Raw genomic sequence first — 15,187 nt, forward strand, 5'->3', positions numbered from 1 at the left:
CCTCCAGCAGTGAAGGTTATGGGGAGCCTGGGAGGCAAAGGAACACCAGCCGTCTGCTCCCTCCCGGACACACCTCTCTCCCAGCCTGGCCCCGCGCCAACTCATTTGACTTTTATTTCTCTCCTATGCCTTGTTGGGAGGTCATTTCATGCGTTTATGCTTCTCTGCCTGAGAAATTTCTCCCAGGGTTTGTGGTGTAAGTGATTTTTCTCCTTCCCCTACAATTTCTGCTTTATTCGTTCATCTCATCTGCACTAGGGCAAGATGATTGAATAGGCAGCCCTGGCATATTCTAATTCTTGTAATTTAATTAGACCCCCTCTTGCACCCCTTTCATAGTGTTTACTTTTTCCATAACTTAGTGTACACATTCTGAGAGGATGTGCTTCTGGCTTCAGTCTCAGATGAAGCCCGAGGGTTACCATCAGTTAGCAGAACTGGCCCCAACCCCACCAATTCCTCTCAGATCTAGCGACTGTGAGAGCTACCTCAAGGACATTTCGGTGAAGGAAGCAGAATCTGCAAAGGCACAGCATTGTGAAGAAAGCTCTGCCATTCAGAAAAGGTGAGGAATCCAGTTTGGCTGACGTATATAACAAGTGCAAGAGGAGATGGAGAATGTTAGTGGATGGGGTTTAGAACGAAGGCTATTCATGAAGCTGGGGTAGTATCTTAAAGTCATATTGTGATTTATCTTAAATACAAAATCAAAGATGCTTTTGGGAAAAGTATTTTCTTTTAATTTCTAGAAGTATGAGGAAGGAGAGAAAGAACTGAAGGTGAAAAATCTGAACAGAGGGCAGTTGCAAAAATGTCTCTAAACCCATCGGATGATAGGAAAGCCATGGGCTAGTTAAAAAATTAGTATATACCCTGGTTATTGCTGTTGTCCTTGTTGTAAGTTATGATCCTTGATTCCTTCCACACTTAACTTCTGATCACAGACCATTAACTAGATCCAGACATGTGGACCAACTGCCTTATGTGGGAGGCGGGGAATATCTGGGAATGCGGTAGAAAAAAGAACTGCCCCTCCCGGAGTCAGTTTTACCCACATTCCAACAGGTAGAAAACTGAAATTCAGAAAGGCAAATAATGCATTATTTCATGAAAGATATTTAGATAATTCCAAAGGATAGTAATCGTAAAAGGTTTACATGAGCTTGTTTGGCAAAAATGGTTTCATTTCCAAGTTGTGCCTATTGAAAGATATTTTTATGCATTGAAACATCAGCAGGATAGTATATAACCCACTTTCGCTAAAAAAAAAAAGGATTTGGTTCAAATCAACGCTAACATTTCATCTAGCTATTCATTTCTAATATCTCATAATTCCAAGAAAATCCTTATGAAATCACAGTTATTTGTCTAGTTTATAAAGACATCATTAACCATAATGATTTTAGACTAATCAGCAACTGGTAAAATTATAGAAATCATATGCTGTACTTACGAATTTGCCATATTGTCATAAATAAATATAGCTTCAAAATGTATGGAATTAAGAAGTGTGGTATTTCCAACCCCCCAGACATTAGTTCGTGAAGGAAAGACATGCAGATAATAATATCATTTTCTTAAGGCATTGAGGTGCAATGGAATTGGTAGGGGGCCTGGAGTTTCCGTTCCGCATTGAAATCCCAGCTCTTCCACTATGATATTGGAAAATTTCATTGATCTCTTTGAAATTCAGTTCCTTCACTTGTAAACGAAGTGATAGTACCTACCTTATCCTTTAGAAGGGGATTCATACCACGACCTCTGAAAAGGCCTTCAGGAGAGTGACGGACCCTTGCTGATGAAATTCAAAGTGATTGGCACATCTCACGTGCTCCCACGGAGGATGTTCACAACAGCCACTCCCGCTTGAGAAAACGGAGACCTCAGGAGCTGGAGGCAGTGTTGGAAGTCCCATCACTTGCATCGGGAAGATTTGAGACCCGAATCCCTGGCTACCTTTTCCAAGGTCTCTGTTCCTGCTGCTGTATAATAGGACTCCTGATATGGGTCAATAATAGGAGGCTTTTATATACACCACTGTACTTAAAATAGATAATGAACAAAACCTAAGTGATAGCACAGGGAACTCCATTCACTCTCTTGTGATGAACCACATGCACAGGACTGACATATACACACCAGTATATACTGACAAGGACCCACTCCATAGCACTTATTGAGGCAACGCCTATTGAGGGAACTAGCCTCAATAGTTTTGGAATAACCTATGGTGGAAAAGAATCCGTTAAAAATAAACATATTTATATATATAACTGAATCACTCTGTTGTGCACCTGAAATTAACACAACACTGTACATGATCAATACTTCAATAATTTTTAAAAAAGAAATGGATCTCAAATAAATATAAAAACATAACAGCAAGAAAACATAGCAGGAGGCTTTGGTCTCTTCCACCATAATGCGGGGTTCATATCTGGGAATCTAATCAACCTAGTAGGAATGAATCCTTACAATATATTTTTACAAATGGATAAAACTCTAATAATAATATAAACGCCCACTGCCTTTCCTTTTTGAAATTCGAGTCAAGGCTTGAATTTGTTAGCTGTCTAGAGTTAGGCATTTAGAGCCTTAAAATTGTTTATTTTTCATTCTATGAAAGCTTTTCCATCTTCACCATAATTAATCAAGGCTGAGAGACCTTCCTCTTTTCTCAGAGCTACAGAAGGAAAGCTCCAGGAAGCACCCTGGAAAATAAAGGTAGGTGCAGCTTGGGTGACCAGGCTCCCACCACTCTTTTGAGCCCTCTGGGGAAATGCTATCAGTCAACGGGAGAAAAGCAGTGCCCCCTTTACGAGAATTCCCCAGACATATGGCCCAATGTGGCAACACAGAGAGACAGAGCACTTAGCCGTCGCTGCTGGACCGCTGGCTTGTTTCCCTTTACGGCTTCATAAGAAGCTAAAATAGCATGCTGGGGACATATGCTCCCGACTCTGCACTTACTGCCTGCAGCTCCCAAGGCCTGTATTCTAATGGTAATTCCGCAATCTGTTCTTTGACAGCTCAGGGCCAGATGACATGCACGCAACTGACAGGCACATCCTTTCATGAAACATCGGCTTCTAGGCACCTGAGTATGGGCGCAGTCAGAGTCGACACTCCACGAAATAGAGTTAGACTCGGGCTTCAGAGCATGAAAAAGAGCAGACTGCCACTCAAACCAAGGTCCACGGGATCCCCAGCAGGGCCACGTTTCAAAGCATTTTCAGGAGGGGCGAGGTGTTCGAAATCCAAAGCCGAGGGCCTTGGGAATGATTCTCCTCCCACTGCTGACGGGCCCTTAGGGAGTCTCTCTCCCAAGCTTGTGTCTGAGGGAGTTCACCTTGGACTTGCTTCGCCTGCTGGGTGGCTCTGCGCCCAGCATCTGGGAGCAAAAGAAGAAGCGGGCGGGGCAGGAAGATGGGCTCCCAGCCCTGCAGTGGGAAACTGCCATGCCCGTGGACATACTCCTCTTTCCAGTTCTTGACTATCCTGTTGTCTATTACTAGCTATTCAACTGTATCACTGCAAAACAGAGAGAGACAGTTAATGTACATATTTGAAAAATAATCATGTGAATTATTAAACAAATATGCAGTAATATATATGAGAGGAGTTCCCGTCATGGCTTAGTGGTTAAAGTATCTGCCTAGGAACCATGAGGTTGCGGGTTCAATCCCTGGCCTTGCTCAGTGAGTTAAGGATCCGGCGTTGTTGTGAGCTGTGGTGTAGGTCGCACGCAGATGCAGCTTGGATCTGGCGTGGCTGTGGCTCTGGTGTAGGCCGGCAGCTGTGGCTCGGATTAGACCCCTAGCCTGGGAACCTCCACATGCCGCAGGAACGACCCTAGAAAAGGCAAAAAAAGACAAAAAACAAATAATGTATATTACAGGATAGATATTTCTCCAACAATGCTTGGCATTAATATATACACATATTTTAATTTTAATTTTTGAAAATGTGCCAAGTAGATAGGGGCGTTACCATTTAGCAAAGAAGGAAACTGAGCTCAGAGAAGATCATGTGGCCGATAAGTCAAGTGTGTAGGACGCAGACAGCCTCCTGCTATAAATTCCTTGACATCCCAGATGAAAGGAACAGTCTTTAAAATGAACCCTTCACTTGTAAGAAAGACACATTTTCATGTATCAGATATGAATGAGGTGCAGAAAGAGAGAAACCTAAGAGCCTTGAGTATGAAATAACACTGCCTATCCCAGAAAGCAGGCAGGGTAGGGCTGCAGAGTGAGTAGCCCAAGGCGGTGGCTGTGAGGCAGATGGTCCAAACACCTTGGCTTCTGTGATGCCCAGGCAGGGAACTGAGACCTTGCAAAACACCGGAGCTTCTAAAGGACTTGGCTCTCAGGGAGAGGATGGACTAGAGAAAAAGTCACACGTGCACCGTGAGATGGCAAGAAAGGTAAGTTGTCATGTCCCAGGCACTGGGCAGAAGCAAAAGAAATGCAGAACAAAAACAAGTTCCTCAGAAAGCAAAACTCCACCTTTCACTGCCCTGAGCTTTGGCTTGAAGTTGGTAATGTCTATGCACTCAGGGAATCGTGAAGCTGATGAATTCACATAAATATTGGTCCCAAGCTGCTCCTACCCTGGGGTGACTGGCAGAAGCAAGAGCAAACTGTTCTGAAGAGAATCTCCAGCCTGCCACCCAAGCTGCAAACGACTTTGAGGGGAAGAAAAGCACTTGAATGGGGTGGGTATGTGTTCCGTGCCTGTTCTCTGCACTGCAGCCTCCTCCACCAGCTGGAAAAAGTCCCAGGAAGTCTGGACGCCGGGTAAGTGCCTCTTGGTTCAGGGAGTACAACAGAAACACGATCTGTTTGCTCTCTAGTCCACACTGCATCTTTAAGAATTTCTAGTTAGAAACAATCACGCTAAGTGACATTAGAGAGTGAAAGGCAAACATCATATGATATCACTTATATGAGGAATCTAAAAAGAAAAGAAGGATACAAATGAACGTATTTGCAGAACAGAAACAGACTCAGAGACTTCGAAAACAAACTTATGGTTACCAAAGGGGGCAGATGGGGCTGGGGGAGGGATGGACTGGGGCTTCGGGATTGGCATATGCACACTGAGGCGTATAGAATGACTGGCCAATCAGGACCTGCTGTAGAGCATAGAGGCCTCTACCCAGTATTCCGTGATCGCCTGTGTGGGACAAGAATCTGAAAGAATGGATGTGTGTCTGTGTCTAACCATCGCTTTGTTGTCCAGCAGAAATTATCACAACCTTGTAAATCAACTATAATTCAATAAAACTTTTAAAAATGAAAAAAAATGTAAAAATACAAAAAAAATTCCAGCTCTTATATCACTGGCATTGGCAGAAGGTGCTGGTTTTCCCACTCACTCCTAATAGCCCGGCAGGCTTTCCTTGAGTGAGGAGCTGGGTGACACTCAGACACATTTTGCTGCTATGCTTGGTTCAAGACCAAGCCAGTCCTGGGATCAGGAGCTGGCAGTGGCTGGGCATGCATCTTGCCTGTGGAATCTCCCAACCCAAGCCCTTCACGCTTCCTTCCCAACCTTCCTTGGTGTCTCCTTCATATCCACGAGACAAGCACCAAGGTCCCTTCCTTATCACAGGACTCTTGCTTTTCCTTAAATTAAAATGACAGGAGCAGATTAAATGAGGCCCCCAGATGTGCAGAGTTGAAGCTACAGCTGCTGTCCTAATCTACAGCCACAGCAATGCCAGATCTGAGCTGTGCCTGTCTGTAACCTACACTGTAGCTCAAGGCAATGCCCAATCCTTAACCTACTGAGCGAGGCCAGGGATCAAACCTGCATCCTCATGGATACTAGCTGCATTCATTTCTGCTGAGCCACAATGGGAAGTCCTTAATATTTTTTAATTAAATATAGTTGATGTGCAATGTTGTGCCAATTTCTGCAGCAGAGCCAAGTGGCTCAACTATACACATACACATATTTTTAAAAGTATTATTTTCCATCACGGTCTATCCCAGGAGATTGGATATCATTCCCTGTGCTAAACAGTAGAACCTCATTGCTTATCCATCTAAATGTAATTGTTTACTTCTACTAACTCCAAACTCCCCAAACTCCCCATCCATCCCACTCCCTTCCCCCTCCCCCTTGGCAAACACAAGTCTGTTCTCTATGTCGTGGGTCTGCTTCTGTTTTGTAGAGAGGTTCATTTGTGCTGTATTTTAGTTTCCACATGTAAATGATATCATATGGTGTTTGTCTTTCTCTTTCTGACTTACGTCACTTAGTATAATAATTTCTACGTTCATCCATGTTGCTGCAAATGACATTGTTTCATTCTTTTTTTATGGCTGAGTAATATTGCATTGCATATATGTACCGAATCTTCTTTATCCATGCATCTGCTGATGGACATATTGGTTGCTTCTGTGTCTTTGCTATTGTAAATAATGCTGCTATGAAGGTAGAGGTGCATGTATCTTTTTTGAATTATCATTTTGTCTGGATCGATGCCCATGAGTGGGATTACTGGATCATATAATAGTTCTATTTTTAGTTTTCTGAGGCACCTCCATACTGTTTTCCATAGCGGCTGCACCAAGGTACATTCCCACCAACCATGTATTTGGTGAGTCTGAATACTGATGTGTGGAACTAGATAGGACTGGGTAGATCAGAGGACGATCTATTTCTGAGAAAACTGTGTTTCCAAAGAAACCATTTCCCTAAGCATAAAGAGCATTGACTCTAAGGTCATTCCTACCCCTCCAGAGCCACTAGCATGCAGATGCCTGTGAAGGTCATGAAAGCCTACAAAGGGCATACTTCCCTCTGCCCGCCTTGGGTATGTAACCTCCTGGAGGTACATGGAAGAGCACAGAGAAAAATGGACCAGGAACTCACTTCAACAAAGTAGACTGAGGACCTACTGAGAAAGTTCCCTACTGCTGGAATGAGGGCATCTTCAAAATGCATATCCAGGAGAGGGATGAATTTCTAGGGACTTGTGGCTGCTTAGTTTCCCATTTTTTCATTTTATAAACGAGGGGAGGTCACTGTGGTTGTCTTGCCGCAGCTCCACCACTGATCCCCGTTAGGGGTCAGGAGGTGACAAGGGAGACAGGTACGTGTTCCTTGGTTTAAAAGTCCCTGGATCATTCAGTATAGTAGAAATAGACAGATGTATTCCAAAATCTCCTCCCACCCCAATTTAGTTTGCTAGGGCTGTCAAAACAAAATACATACACTGGGTGGATTTTTATTTTCCTCAGTTTCAGAGGCTGGAAATCCAAGATCAAAGTGTTGACAGATGTGTTTTCTCCTGAATCCTCTCTCCTTCTTTTTAACTCTCAGAACTTCCATCCAAAGGGAAAACAATAATTTGCAAGGTTAAGAGATTAAAAAGGTATAAGAATTCTCAAAGGCAAAATAGAAAGATAACAACAGAGCATAATTTTGAGAAATTTACAATATAAAATGGCAACCAAGCTGTACTTGAATTATCAAGGTTATAGATACAGAGTTCTGAAGAAGAAAAAACTCAAAGAAGCTTGCAGACACATCTTAAGAATTTCAGAGCTGTCTTAAGAATCTACTGAAGGAAGAGTTTCATTAAACCAAGTGACAACTTGGAAAAGTCAGCAAAATGATTCATGATGACCATATACAGAGATTATCTTAGAACTAATAGCAACCCAATGAAGGCACGGCTAGAAGAAGAGCACGTAAGAGTTGTGTATCTTGGAGTTCTCCTGTGGCACAGCAGGTTAAGCATCCAGAGTTGTCACTGCAGTGGCTTGGGCTGCTGTAGTGGTGCAGGTTTGAACTTCCATATGTCCTGAGCATGGCCAAAACGTAAAGTTGTATATCTCGATGAGATTGAAATGATAGAAGTAAAAAGATAGAAGGAGATAGGGAGGGAAGAGCAAATGCAGAATGTCACTGGTGGTGAGTACAAAGGAGAGCATTTAATATGGACTTGAGAAAACTGTATATAAAAAAGGTGATTAAGTCCTTCCTTTTTTTGTTTCATTTATTTATATATATATATATTTTTTTTTCTACTGGATTAAGTACTTTCAAACTTATGAGTGCCAAGGTAAATGCAGAAATACAAAAATATGTTTTAAGTACCAAAGAAATACACAAGTTAGAGGAATAAATGCAGTAACTATACCATAGTATACTGTATGTATGTTGTATATATGTAAGTACGTACGTATGTATGCATTTATTTTTTAGGGCCACACCTGCACCTGTGGCTTATGGACGTTTCCGGGCCAGGGGCTGCACTGGAGATGCAGCTGGGGCCTCTGTCTGGTCTTCACATCCTTGTCCCTGCCTCCCCCTCCCACTTCTAAGGACACTTCCCAGTATGTTGAGCCCTGGATAATCCAGGACAACTGATTTTAGGCCAGCTAGTTAGCCATCTCCATTCCCTCTTCCGAGGGCCAATAACAATTGGATGTTGACATATTGGGGCCACGCTTGTGTCTCCCATCAACACGACATAGCTTTCCCAGAAAGTCACTCAGAGGTAAGTGCTTCTTTTGTTTTCCTATGATGCCTTTTTACATCTCCAATGAAGTTATTTCCCCGTTTTGTTAGGCTGTCTCCCTGGTAGCGTATAAGCTCTGGAAGGAGAGAAACCTCGTTTTTTCACAAGGCACCACAAGTACCTTGCACAGCTAAATATAGAAGGCTCTTTACACTATTATCAATGCCTAAGTTATCCACATGTCAATTTATAACCATGTTCTTGCTTTGAAAGTGTCACTTTTCTTAAGAAAATATTCTTATCACCTGTAAAGAAAGCCTGATGATATCATTTTCCATATTTATATTTCTTCATATATGTTGCTTGGAACTTTCATAATTAACTTGTCACGTAATGACAATAAAAGGCCATTTTAGGATGTCACCCTTGTCTGTGTGTTCAGCCTTCGTGTGCTGTCTTCCTGCGTCATATTCTCTATTTTACTATAAGGAGCTACTTAGCAGTAATGTTATGTCTGGGAGATTTCTTTACACTAGAATGACACGCTTTGTCTCTTAACATTTCCCCAACTTTTCCTGCTCTTGCGCACCTTCTTGTGTTTGCACCCACTGTTCTCTAGTGGGCCTGGATCGTGCTTCCTCTTTGACCCTGAGCTATTTCTTTCCATATATGTCTTGTTAAATTAAACATTTTCTGAGGACAGAGAACCTTTCTATTTTTGTATCCTCATAGCATACAATAATATTTGTCACATCATATGTATCTAATAAATATTCATTTACTGAAAAAAGAAAGGCCCCATTCCGTGGAAGTATAAACCAAGTAGCGATTAGAATGTGAATGTTTAAAGAGCAGCTGGACTGTCAGTGTTGTGGGGAGTCCAAGAGCCTGACCCCGGGGGTCTTGAAGAAATCACTTTCTGTTGCCCTGATATTATGCAACCTGAGTAGCCTCACTGAGCCTGAGTTTCCTCCTCTTTAAAGCAGATGCAAGATTGGGACGTCTCCTGGTATAAATGAGTTTCAGCTCTGTGCCAACATCTGTTCTAAGAGTCAGCGATTCAGGTGTAAACAGAACACAAACAACCACAAATACTGCCTGTCTGGAAGGAGCTCACTTTTTTTTTTTTTTTTTTTTACTTTTTTGCCTTTTCTAGGGCCACTCCTGCGGCATGTGGAGGTTCCCAGACTAGGGGTCTAATCAGAGCTGTAGCTACTAGCCTATGCCACAGCCACAGCAGTGTGGGATCTGAGCCGCGTCTATAACCTACACCACAGCTCATGGCAATGCTGGATCCTTAACCCACTGAGCAAGGCCAGGGATCAAACCTGCAACCTTCTGGTTCCTAGTTGGATTCGTTAACCACTGCGCCACGATGGGAGCTCACATTTTAGTAGAGAGAAAACAAGGGAGATGATATCTGTATGCATATATCCGACTGGTGATGAAGGCTATGGAGTGAGGGAGCAGGGAGTAACCCCAGGCAGAGGGCGCAGGACAGAGATGAGGTTAGATTGAATCCTGGGATGACATTGGGGCAGAAGCCTGAACCGCATGACTGCATGAGCCTGAGGGGTGCACCGTGGGACAGCATATCAAGCAGAAGACAGAGGAAATGCAAAGATGAGAGAATGCATGTAAACTCATAGCCTCCCTGGAAAATAAGCCATATAAACAGACACGGAATGACTTTTTTCTTTTTTTTTGCGTGAAAAAAAAGTTTGTTTTAATAGAATTAAATGTACAGTGTCTGGACTATAATCAGGCCATCAAATACCACTGCTTCTCCTTCATTTGTAAGGCACACTCAAAGAATGTTTGTGGGGACCTACCATCACACAGATATGTCTTTGTGTGCTTTTGTTGCAGACAGTCAGTGGGAAAGAATGGAAGGGAGTGTGTGGTGAGGATGGTGCAGCTAAGATTCCGGATTCGTAATGTGGTTCCTACCTCTTCAGCTTTGCATCCATCATACATTTCAAGAGGCTATCCCCAAAATAGCTAACTCGGCATTTTAAAGAATTGTAGTCATTCCGTTCCAAAACTACTGGAAACAAAGACGTTCAATGTGTAGATAATTTGTGTGGGTCAAGCCCATTGCTTAAGTATTTCAGTGTGTCCAGGAGATATAAATATTGCTAGGCAGTACTCACTGAGTTCTGGGAAATGAGAGCCTGATATATGGGGCAGCTGCTACTAATAAGCCATGTCCCCGCCTCCCCTTCTGCCTGTGGCCTCAGGAGAAGGGGGAGATGAGGTTGTGGCCTTCCTTCCCTCAGGGAGATGGCCCCTCAGCTGCTGGCTTGCTGAACAACAGCAGAGGGAGGGTAGACCAGCTGGCCTGGACAGACCTTCTTTCACGGTGGACCCAACCCCCCCCCTTGGGAGATGGGGTCAAATAGAAAAGCAGAGGAGAGAGTCAGGTCCCCCCAGAAGCAGTAAACTGTGCCCAAGGCTGAGAAAGGCAGGCAGGATGCTCCAGCAAGATGGGCACAGAATGGAGGAGGGGTGGGGAAAGCAACTTGAACCTTGGCATTGGTTACTGGACCTGAGCTAGTCACTTCCAACCTTTCTCTGTATTTCCTATCAATAAACTAGAAATCATTGGCCAATCTACCTCAGTCCCTTCCAGCTTTGAAAAATGTGTGCTTTAAAAATATACTGAGGTGGGGGTCACGACAGTGTTAGGAAAGGAAATTGCCCTTAGGTTCCTGGCAGTTTTCACTCTACTCTCTCTGCAGCCCCATGTGCAGCAGGGTCTTTCTCAAACTGTCTTTTGTGGGGCGATCTTCCAAGATCCCAGTGCAGTTATTACCACATTAGGGGACAGGCATTTTTCATCTGCCACTCATTCACACTGTCTCTTTTGTTTTCTTGCTTTTCCTGTAATAGGAATATCATATATAAGGGGTCTTTAAAAGGGAAAATATCAATCACATATGTACCAACATAATGTAATATTTGGTGAAAAAGTTAAAAAAAAAAAAAGGAGCTCTGTAGAACAGCAGATGAACCTGGCTCTAGACACAGCCTTGATATGAAATCCCCACTCAACATCTAATGATGGGGCCTAATCCTAGTTTCTTAAATTTTTTCATTCTTTATCTATAAAATTATAATAAATCATAGTCATAGAGGCACATTATCCATCATAGGCATTTTTCAGGGATGACGTTCCTTTTCCTCTCAGCAATTCTTACTTGTAATGAATGCGTGTATAATTTATAATGCCTAAATGGTCACCAAAATGTTATTGGGTGGCACATATTTAGTTATGCTTCTGTGTTTGAACCTCAGAGTCATTTCCATTAGATAATAGTATGGGTGCTTCCTCTGTGAACATCTTCCTGTGGGCGGGGGGGACTTCTGCTGCCGCACTACTCCCCTCATTGTGCTCAAGGCCAAGGCCAGGGCCATGGATGGGTGTTTCCCCCTCAGCCCGAGAGCTCCGCGTGGGACACGTTCTTCTAAAACTCTTCAACTTGTTCACAGGTGTAAAACACTGCATGCTTTTCTTTTGCTTGTAATTTGTACTTTACTTCATGTCACTTTTTAGGCTAAGCTAATTTTTGCAATGGACTTGTTTCTTATTTGTATGAAAGCAAAACTGGCAGCTCTTGTGTGGTTTTGGCAGAAGAGGATGGGATGTAAGAGGTAACGTCTCTTTTCTTGACCATCAGGAAAATCCCCGGAAAATGCACACTTGCACCCTCCTCCCCGCCTCAGAACATACATGCCTGCATTGTATATGTGTCCAGTACTGTGGGAGCAGGCAAAGATTGGCCTCTTGATGGCAGGCAACAGGAAGGCAGAATTTCAAAGAATTGAAAGTCAAACTTAAGCTTCCTGGGGATTAATGACAGAGATAAGGTATTTAGACTGCTTTTTAGAAAGCTTCCTTTGTATTGAGATATTTTTTTACAGGGTAATAATACTGCATTATTTTACATAATCAATAGTTCTTTTGACAAAATAATAACCATACGTAGAGAAATTTGGAATGAAAGGATCTCATAATAAATGTATGACAACTCTAAGCGTGGGGACACTCATTAACGCGTGCTGTCTAATTCTAAGGCAGCAAAGTGTCTGTTAAAAACCTTATTTGTCCGCCCTGAACATATTCATCCCTTGTAAGTATATCATATCCTCCCCACACATCTCAGAAGTGCCCTGCTATTTTCTTCAGAGAATCTGACAATAACTTTGGCATCTAATTGTGGGTGTGTTGGTTTTCACTGTGTTCATGCTTCACAGGAGATGGAGGCTGTTTTCTTACTCCTGGGAATTTATATTTATTAATCATCATCCTTCCTGTTTAAATTGTTTTTTAACCAGGTGTGCCTGGGGCTCTGCACAGGAATAAGTCTGGAATCCAGGCCACACTCAAGCACTTCCCAAGTGAATGACACACTCAAGGGACTGCACCAGGGCCCAAGTGGACCTTCAAGAGACGGAAACAAAGCTTAAGGAAGACTGGGCAGTGGCAGCTAAAGGGGGAAGACCACGGCCCTAAGAGTGAGAGAAAGAACCAGCAGAAGCTGCCTCCCGACTCTGAGAAATGGCCGTAGCTGTGTTCTCTCCAAAAGAACCCAACTTTCTTCTTTCCACGGGGTTTGCATTGCCGTAACCTGATTGTACCCCGTTCTTTATAGAGAACCCAGCATTCTTCTTTGCACTCACAAGCACCCAGCACTATATGGCTTACTTAATCCTATTCATGCCATCTCTAAAATATAATTATTTTGGAAATTGGGGAGTTCCCACTGTGGTACAGTGGGTTAAGGTTCAGGCTGTGGAGTAGGATGCAGCTGCAGCTTGGAGTCTATCCCTGGCCCAGGAACTTCCATATGCCTCTGATGCAGCCAAGAAAGAAAGGAAAAAAGAAAGAAAGGAAGGAAGGAAGGAAGGAAGGAAGGAAATTCAGAAGATTTGCATCAGGTTGTTCAGCAGGTCTTCTCTGGGTAGGTTCACAGACAAAGGGAGCTAGATAATAATTAGGAGCAAGGGGGACAGGTGAATGGATCAGAGGCTCAATCCATAAGGGCCTGACATCATGTTTCTCTGTAGGACAGAGTCATTCTTGTCCCAGAGAGGAGAGCTCCAGGGTTCATGGACCAAGTCTAAGAGACCAGCCAATATATAACCCTATTTTCTAAGCTTCTCATTAGACCCAGCTCCTTTCAAAGTAACATACAGCTCCTTTAGATATGCAAATACTTCAGTCTGGTTGCAAACAAGTTTTGACCTCTGTCTTTAGGTGACTTTGCATGGCCCTGCTTGATCCATTATGTGTTGATTTACAGTTTCTCTCCCAGGGGACAGCCTTACTGGTCTAAGTTATTTGCTCCATCTCATTGTCACCCCCTTATACTGACAGCAAGAGCTTCAGAACATCCACCAACATACCCATATTTGAGGAGGAGAGCTTGAATTCTGTCATCAAGGCAGCCCTCGGGGGCAGAGGGAGCACCCAGACCTGTGCCCCTCTCCATCTCCCAGTTGCTCCCCCAGGTGGGGCGTGGGTCAAGTTGAGAGATTTTCTAGGAAGTTCTGCTCCGTGAACCTTCTGTGACCCGCCTTCTGTTGCTGAGTGCTCTGAAAAGTCTCTACCCCGACCAAAATTTACACTTGACATCAATCCTGCTGCCACGCGCTGTCTTGGGAGAAGGAGAAAAGATCGGGAAAGGTGAACAAAGGGTCACAAGCCATTCCCACAATTCAGCCACCCCATCTACGCACAGCTGAGACATGTGTGCCCAGGAGGTGGTGGTCGTGCCAAGGTCACTGGATTTGCAGACAAGCTTCTGAAGAGCCTGTACAGGAAAGGGATTGACACAGTAGTCAGCAGCTCCCTGATATAAAGAGACTTTCCGGAGTCTTCCATCCTCCAGCAAAAGGGTAAAAATACCTTTGACCAGCTGGCACTTTTATGTGAAGGGACGTTGCCCCTTTAAAATGCCAGGAGATAAATTAGTGTAGCACCATGACATTTTATGGTGTAAGACTTGTCTTTCCAAGATTAAAAACTGGTGGAAATTCAGGCTTTCTGATCACTTCCTTTGTGCCAGGAATTGTGTGGAACAGTATAGAAAAGTTCTTTAAATTAATCTTTACCTCCCGAGTTAGACATTAGAAGTTAGGTCAGGAGTTGCGCTTCACCTGATGGAGAACGTGAAAGTCGCAGAGTGACTCACTGGCCCAAATTCACGAGGCTATGAAAGAACAGGTCTGAGATTTGGTCTGGTCCTGATGTTCCAAAACACCTCCCCCTTTAAGCTATTTCCTTAGTGAAAACTTGGCCCCTCAGGGGGAAAAAAGGATGGAGGGAAGAAATTTAAAAAAAAAAAAAAAGAGGAGGGAAGGAAGAAGGAAACAGCCCTTGCAGAGCCTTGCAGCAGACCAACAGCAGAACCTCCATGGGCCCTCAGCTGGGTGTCCCCAGAAACGAGCCTTAGGAGCCCCTCCCAGGCTCCCACCCTCCCTGAGCACCAGGCCCCGCTCCTGACACCTGGCATGCAGCAGGTGACCTAGATGCAGCCCGCTTCTCCACATCCCTGCCCTGCCCACACTCTCACGGACAGTACAGTTCCTGCCCCTCTTAGTTGAAAAGAACCTTCTCTCTCCTCTCCTTCATGCTGCTGTGAACCTTGACATTGAGAAGAGCCGTTATCACCATGTGGTCACAAAGTTCTACCCTTGAGGCAA

At 43.7% G+C, this 15,187-nt stretch overlaps 1 long non-coding RNA gene across 1 annotated transcript; it reads left to right on the forward strand.

Annotated features, from left to right (window-relative positions):
- Positions 1-360: 360 nt before the first annotated feature.
- On the forward strand, positions 361-14,833 carry LOC146404986 (uncharacterized). Its single transcript, XR_014842615.1, has 6 exons — positions 361-565; positions 1,740-1,966; positions 2,682-2,724; positions 3,030-4,799; positions 12,160-12,349; positions 12,818-14,833. It is a non-coding gene; the product is annotated as an uncharacterized LOC146404986 (long non-coding RNA).
- Positions 14,834-15,187: the final 354 nt, after the last annotated feature.

This window comes from Sus scrofa, chromosome 3 (assembly GCF_054392235.1).
Source record: "Sus scrofa isolate SSC_HxYL_T2T_F1_AM1 chromosome 3, Sscrofa_HxYL_maternal_Yorkshire_Landrace_v2.0, whole genome shotgun sequence".
Lineage (NCBI taxonomy): Eukaryota > Metazoa > Chordata > Mammalia > Artiodactyla > Suidae > Sus > Sus scrofa.